The 10,524-nt window shown below is 46.4% G+C and overlaps 1 long non-coding RNA gene across 1 annotated transcript; it reads left to right on the top strand.

Annotated features, from left to right (window-relative positions):
- The first annotated feature begins 802 nt into the window (after positions 1 to 802).
- Positions 803 to 8,063, top strand: LOC134482737 (uncharacterized). Its single transcript, XR_010059236.1, has 2 exons — positions 803 to 3,066; positions 7,218 to 8,063. It is a non-coding gene; the product is annotated as an uncharacterized LOC134482737 (long non-coding RNA).
- Positions 8,064 to 10,524: the final 2,461 nt, after the last annotated feature.

Here is a 10,524-nt window from a genome sequence, read left to right as displayed (position 1 = left end):
TAAGAACTTGGAGGTTTGGGATCCTGTTCTGGCCACCATCCCACACCTCAATGCACATACACGATAAAAACAAATTAAATGCTATAAAAAAGTAGAGAAGATGGTGGTTTATAACCACTTGTAACTCCAGTTGTGGGAGATCTGACCTCTGAACATTTGGTGTGCAACACATGCATGTACACATGCATGTACACAACATGCAGGCAAAATGCCCATACACATAAAATAATAACTAAAAAATAAACAACTGAGGGAGACACCTGAAATCAGCCTCTAGAGTACACACACACACACACACACACACACACACACACACACCCAAGCACACACAAACACACACTTTCAGACACACACATGCTTATACCCACACACATGTATAGCTACATACATGAAAACACATATACACATATGTACAATACCCCCCATGTGCATTTGGAAAAAGACATGAAACTCCCAAAAGTTAGCAAGCTGAAGCTTACCACGTAACTTGTTGGCAAAGGACTTGAACTCAGAGCTTTTGGCTCCTAATCTTCATATAATGCAGTCGTCACGAATTTGGAACATGCTTGAATCATCAGACTTGTTTCCCTTCCCTATGGCATCTGCCCTCTTCAGGAACTGCCTACCATGTCAGACAAGTCGAGGAATACAGACTTGTAATCCTAGCTACTTAGGAAGCTAAAGCAGGAGGACCTGAGGTTTAAGGTCAACAATTTAACAAGACAGTAGCATACAACTGAAAGAGTTCAGACTAGAGGTCAAAGATAGGCTACCCTAGAGTGCTCAAGCCCCATGTCTACTTCCCAGCACTTCAAAAACAAATAAGAATGCGCGCGCGCGCGCACACACACACACACACACACACACACACACACACACACACACACCAGAAGTTTAGTTTGGCATTGATTGTTTGGACACTTCCCCTAACACCTCACTTTGACACTTTGCCCCTGGATTGACAAGAGCAGCTTGTGGACCTCAGTGGGAATTCAACACCTCAGGAGGTTTCCCTGGGGGTTCCTCACTTTGCAATGAGAGGCTTTGTGGACTCTCATTCATACCAAGTTACTTTCAGGTTGAGCGGGCCTCTGCCTAAGTTGCATGTGGGTAGACCAGATGTCTGGTGACTATTGAGGTGGCCCACTGTCAGCATGGAGGTATGTCATGAGTAAAGAGTTCAGAAAAGACCCAGAACTTCCCATTATCCTCAGCTTTCTAGGTAATAGAATCCAAAATCAATTCTCATTACATATAAGTGAGAGGAACACCTCTGACAGGTTACGTCTTAAGTGATAATTAAAAACATATTTCCTGGTGCTTAGCCACTGTGAGGTGCATCCCTGTTTATCCCACAGAGGAGGTCACATGCTAAGCCCCAAAGTGCTGCCGTTGCCCTGCTCCCAGGCCTTCTACTTCCTGGATTGTCATTCGTTATTTCACTCTGGTTTGTTTATTACAGTGAAATAGAACTTGGCATTGACTCTCCCTAGTCACCCTCACCAACAGTCATTATAAAGTCCTAAACCAGAGTACTGAGGACTCATTTTCCAGCAACACGGCCTTCAGTTTTGCCAGTGGTTGGAATCTATAAACTATCAACAGCATCTTGTCAGTTTTTACAAGCTTCCATCAATTGAGGAGAGATTGTTTCTGGGGGTTCCGGGTTCTTAGTAGCTTGTGGCAGAATCACTCCTCTGTCTCTGGCCTGCCTCTGTCTCTGCCTCTACTGTCTTCCCTGTGTCTCTGTATTTTCCTTTATTTAAGAGACCAGGATCAGGGCCAAATTCTAACCTTGTATGACCTCAGCTTAGCTCAATCTATGAGCAAGGCCACAATCCAAAATACTGGAAGTTGGGACTTTAGAATGGTTCCTTTCAACTTGTTAACTTGGCACAGTGTAGAATCATAGATTCCCAATCAGGAATGTCTAGATGAGATTGGCCTGTGGGTATATCTTCTGGGGATTGTCTTGATTACATGACTCCATGTAGGAAGACCTAGTCCACTGTAGGAGGCATCATTCCCTAGGTTTAGTTCTGAACTGTGTAAGAGTATAAATAGTGAGCTGAGAACCAGTGGGCACAAATTCCTTTTCTGCTCTTGATGTGGATGTCATGTGACCAGCCGTTTTAAGTCTAGGCTTGCTGCCTTGACTTCCCTGTGATGATAGACTCTAACAGAATTGTGAGCCAAAGTAAACTCTTCCTTCCCTAAGTTTTTTTTTTTTGTCAAGATATTTTGTCAGAGCAACAGAAATCCCCAGAACAGGGATCAGCATAGTTTGGGGGTGACATAATTCAATCTACTAGACATGTGGAAAGATTAGCCAAAAATGATGCTGGTAGAGCTGATTAATCATTGAACTAAAGGATGAATGAGTTCTTAATCCCTCACTGCCATTCTTGCTTGGAAATACCACATAGATCAATGATTTCAATGTGAAAAATTATTCAATAACTAGAAAAACGGTCAACCCATGACCAGGGTTTAAAAGAACTTTACACATTCCAACTTGAATCATCGTAACAATTCAGCTGTTACCTCTTCTTCACAGCTCAGAGAACCGAGGCAGAGTGGAATTAAATAATCTTCTTGAGATTGCACAGAAAGTGAGTGCTGGATTCCATGGCCCAGTTTGGTTCCAGGTTGCAGCCTGACCTGCTTCTGTGTGCTTAGTTCAGTCTTGGAGGAAGCACTTCTGCTGTCAAGCTCCATACTTCACAGATGCTTAAGGCCTAGAAATTCTACAATGCATATGAGTTGCTTTAGAACGAATAAGAAAACATTACAGTCTCTCCCTTTTCTTTTCCTCAGCCGCCCTTCCACACATTGCCCAGAGTTGGCAGACTTGTCAGGGCCTAATCAGGCTGTTGATTTGCCCAGAATTAGCAAGTGAGGGAGCCAGTAGCTTCTACAATGATGCTTTGTATCAGAACTACATAATTATTGCTAAATCCTTCTGGAATTTTCTCTCTTCTGCAGGGCTGTGCCAAGTGTCTGCCTCTGATTTGTTCAAGTAACCACCTCTGAGGACTGCTGCTTGGGGTTCTCTCAAATGCTAAGGTGCCTACAATCACGTGGAGAATGTGGTAAAGTGCAGGTTGTAGTTTGGGGTTGGAAAGGTGTCTTAGTCGATGTTCTATTGCTGTGAGGATGCACCGCGACAATGGCAACTCTTATGATAAAAGCATTTAATTGGGGGCTGGCGTATTGTTTCAGAGGTTTAGTCTATTATCATAGTGGCTGGGAACGTGGTGTCAAATAAGCAGACATGGTTCTGAAGAAGTGGCTGAGAGTTCTACATGCAGTTCTGCAGGGCTGACTTGGGCGTTTGAAACCACAAACTCCTAGTGACAAACATTCTCCAATGAGGTCTACTTCAACAAGACCGTATCTCCTAATACTTGTCAAGTAGTGCCATTCCCGGATGACTTATGATTCAAATACATGAACCTATAGAGGCCATTCTTATTCAAACCACCACATTCTACTTCCTGACCCTCATAGGCTTATAGCCAAACTACCATAGTGCAAAATGCATTCAGCCCAACTCTGAAAGTCCCCATCATCGATCACAGTCCCACTGTTGAAAAGTTCAAAATTAAAAGTCTCTTCTGAGTCTCAAGGCAATCTCTTAACTGTAAAATAAAAAAAATTTCAAACAACAGATTACATACTACCAGCATGCAGTAGCACAGAATATACATTGCCATCCCAAAAGGAAGGAAAGAGAGAGTAGTGTGGAAATGCTGGACCAAAAGCAAGACTGAAAATCCGCTGGGAAAACTAAATTCTGCATCTCCATGTCTGATGTCAAAGTACTCTTCGGATCTCCAACTCCTTTCAGTTTTGTTGACTGCAACACACTTCTCTCTCTTGGGCTGGTTCCACACCCAGTCTGAAACTTTCCTTGCCAGGTGACCCACAGCTCTGGCGTCTCCAACATCTTAGGGTGTCCAAGGCAATCCTGGCTTCATGTTCACAGCTTCATGCAATGGCCCCTCTGGGGTTCCATGCAGGGACACTCCTGACGTACATCTGGAATCAGTGGCTTTTCTTAGCTACAGAGGGAGATTCAACAACCCTTCCCTTGTACCTTTGATTCTAAGAGTAGATCCAAGTGGCCAAAGCTGCTAAGTCCTGATGTTTGCTGGACATAGAACTTGGCCCTGTCTTCCAATGACATCTGCATCAGCTTCCTGCTGCTGGTTTCCTTCATGTCTTAAGCTGTTCCTTAGCCCCTTTCCACAAGTGGGGAGCTTAGCTGTGTGGGGTCTTGCCGTTATGCCAACACTTCCTTTATTACATTTAGCATCAAGCTTTTCTTCAAACTTTTCATCTCCTCGAGCACTGTTCTGAGATTGATTATACTTTTTGATGATCTTTTTCTCATCAAACTGTACCTTTTACATTTTTCCTTGCTCACCTTGCTCCTTTTCCTCATAGATCTGCGTGAGACTGCCCAGTAGTAACCCCATGACAAAGTCAATGTTAGGCTGTCATGAAATCTCCTCTGCCAACACCATTAGACTAAAATTCTTCAATTTAACCCCAGGCAGATTTTTTGACAAAGGCAGAAAGCAGCCACGATCTTTGTCAAAATATCATAAGAATGGTCTTTAGGCCACTGACTAAAATTCTTCTCCTCTGAAACCTGTTGAGTCAGGCCTTCACATCCCACAGAACCCACCACATTACTGTCTTCCATGCTTTTATTAGGATGACCCAGTAAGCTCTGCCTAAAGTGTCCAACCAACTTTTAGTCCCAAAATCTTCCATATTCCCCCAACAAACAGCATGGTCAAGATCACCACAGCAATACCCCGCTCCCAACACCCAACTCCTGTCTCAGTCGGTGTTCTAATGCTTTGAATAGACATCATAACCATAGCAGCTCTTAAAAGGAAAGCACTTCTTTGGGTTTTCAGAGTTTTCGCCCATTATCATCATGGCAGGGAACATGGCAGCACAGGTGCAGACAAGGTGCTGGAAAAGTATCTGAAGGTTCTACATCCAGAACCACCGGCAACGGGAAGAGAAAGGGATACTGGCCTGGCTTGGGCTTTTTAAACCTCAAAGCCCACCCTCCAATAACATACTACCCCCAACAAGGCCACCTGTACTCCAAGGCCACATCTTCTAATCCTTCTCAAGTAGTGCCACTCCTTGATGACTGAACATTCCAAACATGTGAGCCTGTGGAGGCCATTTGTATTCTAACCACCCATAAAGGATAGACAGATCTGAGAGTACCTGGTTCCAAGAAGTTGTCAACTCTTCTCTGCTAATATCTTTGAATTACATTTTTAATAATACATGTCTAAGCCTCTTCGCCCTTTATCAGCTCTGCCTTATATGTTTTACAATCCCCTGGAGATCAAGACTGTATAGAACTCTAAAAGCACCAAAAAGGACCAAGCTTGAATTTTTTTTCCTAAGAATCCATCTTTCTGGGACTGGGAAGACATCTCAATTGGTAAAGTGCTAACGATATAAGCAGAAGGTCCTGATTTTAATCCCTGTACCTACATAAAATTTTAGGCAGGCAGGGTAATACATGCTTGTAGACAAGCTCGGTGCTTGCAATGCGGAAACAGGAGGATCCCTGATGCTTTCTTGTCAAGTTTAGGCAAACCAGTGAACCCCAGTTCCAGTTAGGAGACTCTAACTCAAAAAACAAAGTCAGTGGCTCCTGAGTAACTAAAATAGCCAAGGTTGACCTGCTCTCCATACACATGAGCACACATGTATACATGCACCATCTGGGCACTTACACAACACACATGTGTACACTCACTGTTAGGAATCTTTCTTTCCCAAAGACTTCCTGAGGAAGTGAAGACAGAAAGATCAGAAGCCCAGAGACACCCTTGGTTATGCAATGAGTTGGGCCATCATGGCATACATAAGACTTCGTCTCACCAGAGAGAGGGGCAGGATGTGGTGGGAGGAAGGGAGGGAGGGAGGGAAGGATGGAGGAAGGGACAGGGAGAGACAGAGACAAAGACACACAGAGAGAGGCAGAGACAGAGAGATAGAAACAGAGAGGGGGGAGGGAAGGAGAGGGAGGGAGAAAGATATACAGAGAGAAACAGAGAGAGGCAGAGACAGAGAGATAGAAACAGAGAGGGAGGGAGGGAAGGAGAGGGAGGGAGAGAGATATACAGAGAGAGACAGAGAGAGGCAGAGAGATAAGAAACAGACAGAGAGAAGGGAAGAAAGAGAGGGAGGGAAAGAGGGAGGGAGGGGAGGATGGAGGGAGGCCCCCATTTGAACTATTCAGTAAGTTTTTCTGAGCCAGCTTGAGCATAATATTGAAACAGAACAAATCACACACAAGACACCCATCCCAAAAAACATTAGCTATCTGTTTCATGTTAGCAACTAGAACAGACTATAGAATCAATGAAGATAAAAGGAAGTCATCATGGAGAAGAGGTCATCCTCTCACCCTGAGAATGGATAGTGTCACCGGGAGGGTAATGGCATTGGCAGCCATGGGGACCCCACAGTATCCTGGCCCCGTTCTGGGAATGCTCTGCCTCAGCTGCAGGTGACTCTTGGTTCTTCCCACCCTGGCCAAGGCTTTCCTCTGGCTCTGAGGGAGGCAAAGCAGCACTCTTGGCTCCTACAGGAATGCTGGGCAAAGCAGAGCGCTCTGTAAAGGGTGGACTCTCTTTGCAACAGCACAAGAAAGACCAGATGGTGGGTGGCTGGCTCAGGCCAAGACACAAACGATCTTCAGCTCAAATTCATGCTGAGTTCCTGAATTCCTTTGTGATAGGGAAGTTGGGAAAATTTATTTTCTAAAATCTTGGACCATGAAAGTTAGCACTTGCCTGGCCATCAGTGATGGGTTCGCTGCTCTGTGCCTTCCAATGCTCCCCCTACACTAGTCCGATCTCACGGACACATCCTGCAGCCGGAGTGCAGGGGTCGTTTAACAAGAAAAGCCTCTTAGAGAGACGGAACATGCATAGTTCTTCCCCTTTTAGATGTGAGCCTCTACTGTGTACATGTCCGGCTTAAGCCAGAGTTCAACTTTCACACGCACAGACCAGAGTGCCATTCCCAAAGACCCCTGTTCACTTCAGCCTCATGAACGTCAGGCAGCGCAAACCTTCCAAACTGGCTCTGAGCATGTGGGAAGGCTGTGTTGTGGAAACATATCCTGGTGCCATGGCAACACACTGACAGAACCTCTGTCTCTGCAGCTGGCGGAACCGTGCTCACAGGACCTGACTGAACAGAGAGAACAAGCCTTAGGCATGCTGGGATTCCCTCACACTCTCTGCACCCTGGCTGATTCTCAGGTCCCCGAGGGACACACCTGAGCATGTCGTCGTGATAGGGGAAACTAAGCAACCTCAGTTCTGTCGTTAGCTATACAAATAGAGTTTGGTTTCTTGGAACCTGTGCTGAGCCCTGCTTACTCTCTGAGCAGGGCACGGGCGAGCTCTTACCACCCGTGTGCCGACTGCTTCTGCCTTTAAATCATCTGTCTTTGAACGTGCAAAATATCGTGCTGGCGAGATGGCTTGACCTGCTGACCTGAGCTCCCGTCCCCAAGACCCAAATAGTGGAGGAGAGAGACAACGCCTTTAAATTGTCCCCTGATGTTCACATATGGGCCATGACACCCACAGCTCCTCCCAAAAATGAATGTATAGCTAAATAACTGTTTAAAAAAGAACTTAAAGTGCAAAATGTTCAATAAGGCCTCTTCTTAAGCATCAATGATTTTTTTTTTCCCAGAGCTGAGGATCGAACCCAGGGCCTGGCGCTTGCTAGGAAAGCACTCTACCACTGAGCTAAATCCCCAACCGCAATTTTTTTTAATGTGGAGGTGGGCTGGTTCAGTAGTTACCAGGGCATTTGGTCCTTCCAGAGGATATGAGCTTGGTTCCCTGCACTTAATGTCTAGAGGCTCACAAATGCCCATGGCTCTAATCCCAGGGCATCTGACACCTTCTATTGGCCTCCATAGGCCCCTGCCCTCGTGTGTACATACATACACATGTACGCTTAATTGAAATAAAATCTTTCCAACATGAACAAAAGCACAGCGACTTATTTTGTCACATAACCATCTTTGCCACTAAGCCTGAAAGCCTGCATCCTATGCCCAGGATGGTAGAAGATCAATGAAGTGACCTCAGGGTAGAAGGAGAGAAATGACGCTCACAAGATGTCCTTTTGGCCCCCACATGTGTCCCATCCCCTAAATACATAAATAAACACATGGATAAACACTCGGACAGTTAAATGTGCAAAAGAAAACAAAATAGGGAGTGAAGTGGCCTGTGGAGCTGGAGTACAGGGTTCTGACCACTGGATTCTTGCAGCTGATACTTACCAACTAATGACCATGCAAGCAGCACAAAAGGAAAGGAGGGAAGAAGGGAAGAGTAAGGATGAAGGGAGGAGGGAGTAAGGAGGAAGGGAAGAGGGAATAAGGAGGGAGGGAGGAGGGAGTAAGGAGGGAGGGAGGAGGGAGTAAGGAGGAAGGGAGGAGGGAGTAAGGAGGGAGGGAGGAGTGAATGAGGAAGGGAGGAGGGAGTAAGGAGGAAGGGAGGAGGGAGTAAGGATGAAGGGAGGAATGAGTAAGGATGAAGGGAGGAGGGAATAAGGATGAAGGGAGGAGGGAGTAAGGATGAAGGGAGGGAGGAGTGAATGAGGAAGGGAGGAGGGAGTAAGGAGGAAGGGAGGAGGGAGTAAGGAGGAAGGGAGGAGGGAGTAAGGAGGAAGGGAGGAGGGAGTAAGGAGGAAGGGAGGAGGGAGTAAGGAGGAAGGGAGGAGGGTGTAAGGAGGAAGGGAGGAAGGTGTAAGGAGGAAGGGAGGAGGGAGTAAGGAGGAAGGGAGGAGGGAGTAAGGATGAAGGGAGGAGGGTATAAGGAGGAAGGGAGGAGGGTATAAGGAGGAAGGGAGGAGGGAGTAGGAGGAAGGGAGGAGGGTTTAAGGAGGGAGGGAGGAGGGTGTAAGGATGAAGGGAGGAGGGTGTAAGGAGGAAGAATGCTGCTGTCTATGCATGTACTATCCAGGAGCAAATCCGTAGCAGCAAACACTGGCATCTCTCCTCATTGGCATACACCCAGGATAGATATACGTCATTGATAACAATATGCTTTAGGAAATACAAGGAAAGTGTAGCACAAAATAAGCACATTTTGAGCAAGGGAAGTTGCCATGACAGCAGCAGGTGGCACAGTAAACCCCAAAGAACTGAACTCCGATTTTCACTTCTTGTGTAAGTGTTGGGCTTTCTCCACTTCCCTACAGTTCAGGGGGTTTTCCAAGTTGTCTTGGCCACCAACCAACCCTTCTCTGTTTTCCTCCAGGAGCCCAGGGATACGGAACATATCCCATGGTCCTTTCTGCTGTCCTGACTGGGAGAAGTCCTTCAGCCCCTTTGAGTTGGGGAGAGGGGGCTTCTACAATTCCTTCTGCAAAGGGAAATCCTGGAGCCAGGCAGGAGCAGGGTCCCGAGACAAGTACATAGGAGAACAGACACACTCTGTTCACATGGAGCTGTTTGGATCCAGGAGGAGCCGCAGCCCTCGGTCCGTGGAGAAAACAGCCTCAGTAAGTCCATGACTATTTGCCCGTGCTGGAATATTACAGGAGGCAATGCTGGGGTGTTTGTTGGAAGGACTGCAGAGATTCACCCTCATTCACGTTCATAACCACAACCAGCAGGGACCGGCCTTTATCCCCACACCCACCCGAATGGTGGAGCAACCTGAAATAGCCATTTCCTCTGCCCGCCCACCCTCTGCATGGCTCCCACACAAAGGAAAAATGAGCACCATCCAACCCTAGTCCACTCATCCTCACCGTGACCTTCCCAGAGACATCCCTTCTCACCCACGGTGTTTCCAGACGTAGTGGTTAGCAAATGAACCAGTTCTATCCCCAGGGGTCTGAAGCCACAGTTGTACAAAGAACAGACAGATGGGCCAAATCTGACATTTATTTTCCTGAACATCCGAATGAGATGCAGCAAGTTTATGATGGGACCTAGGCTTGCGTCTTTCCTCCATATTGGTATGTGACCCCCAGGGGATAAACTCTACAGTGATGTCATGAATGTGTAATCTAATCAAGAACCGTGTATTGAATGGCCAGTCTGTGCAAGATACTGGGAGAGGTGCCCGGGTCTTATTATCTACACACACACACACACACACACACACACACACACACACACACACACAATTAAGCGTGTAATAGAAGAAAACTTCTGAATGGCTCAGTCAGTAATCTAAAGAGTGCAAGTTCAGAGAAGGGAAAGAATATTGTCAAGTAGCATGGGCAGGGAAAAAAGGCATGAGGGGGTGGGGTGAGCCTTGGAAGATTGCAGTAGAAGCAAGCAAGAGAGACTGAAGGACTGAACACCCTGAAGAGAACACTCACTGACAGAAGGCAGCTCTTCATGGGAAAGACAGAAGGAAGGCTGCCATTGGGGCATGGAGGAATGGCTCAGAGGACCTCAGTTTCATTTCCCAGCAACCATATTTGGCT

This window comes from Rattus norvegicus, chromosome 17, assembly GCF_036323735.1.
Source record: "Rattus norvegicus strain BN/NHsdMcwi chromosome 17, GRCr8, whole genome shotgun sequence".
NCBI classification, from domain to species: Eukaryota; Metazoa; Chordata; class Mammalia; order Rodentia; family Muridae; genus Rattus; species Rattus norvegicus.
Note: the sequence above shows the minus strand (reverse complement) of the source record. Positions and strands in the feature narration are given on the sequence as shown.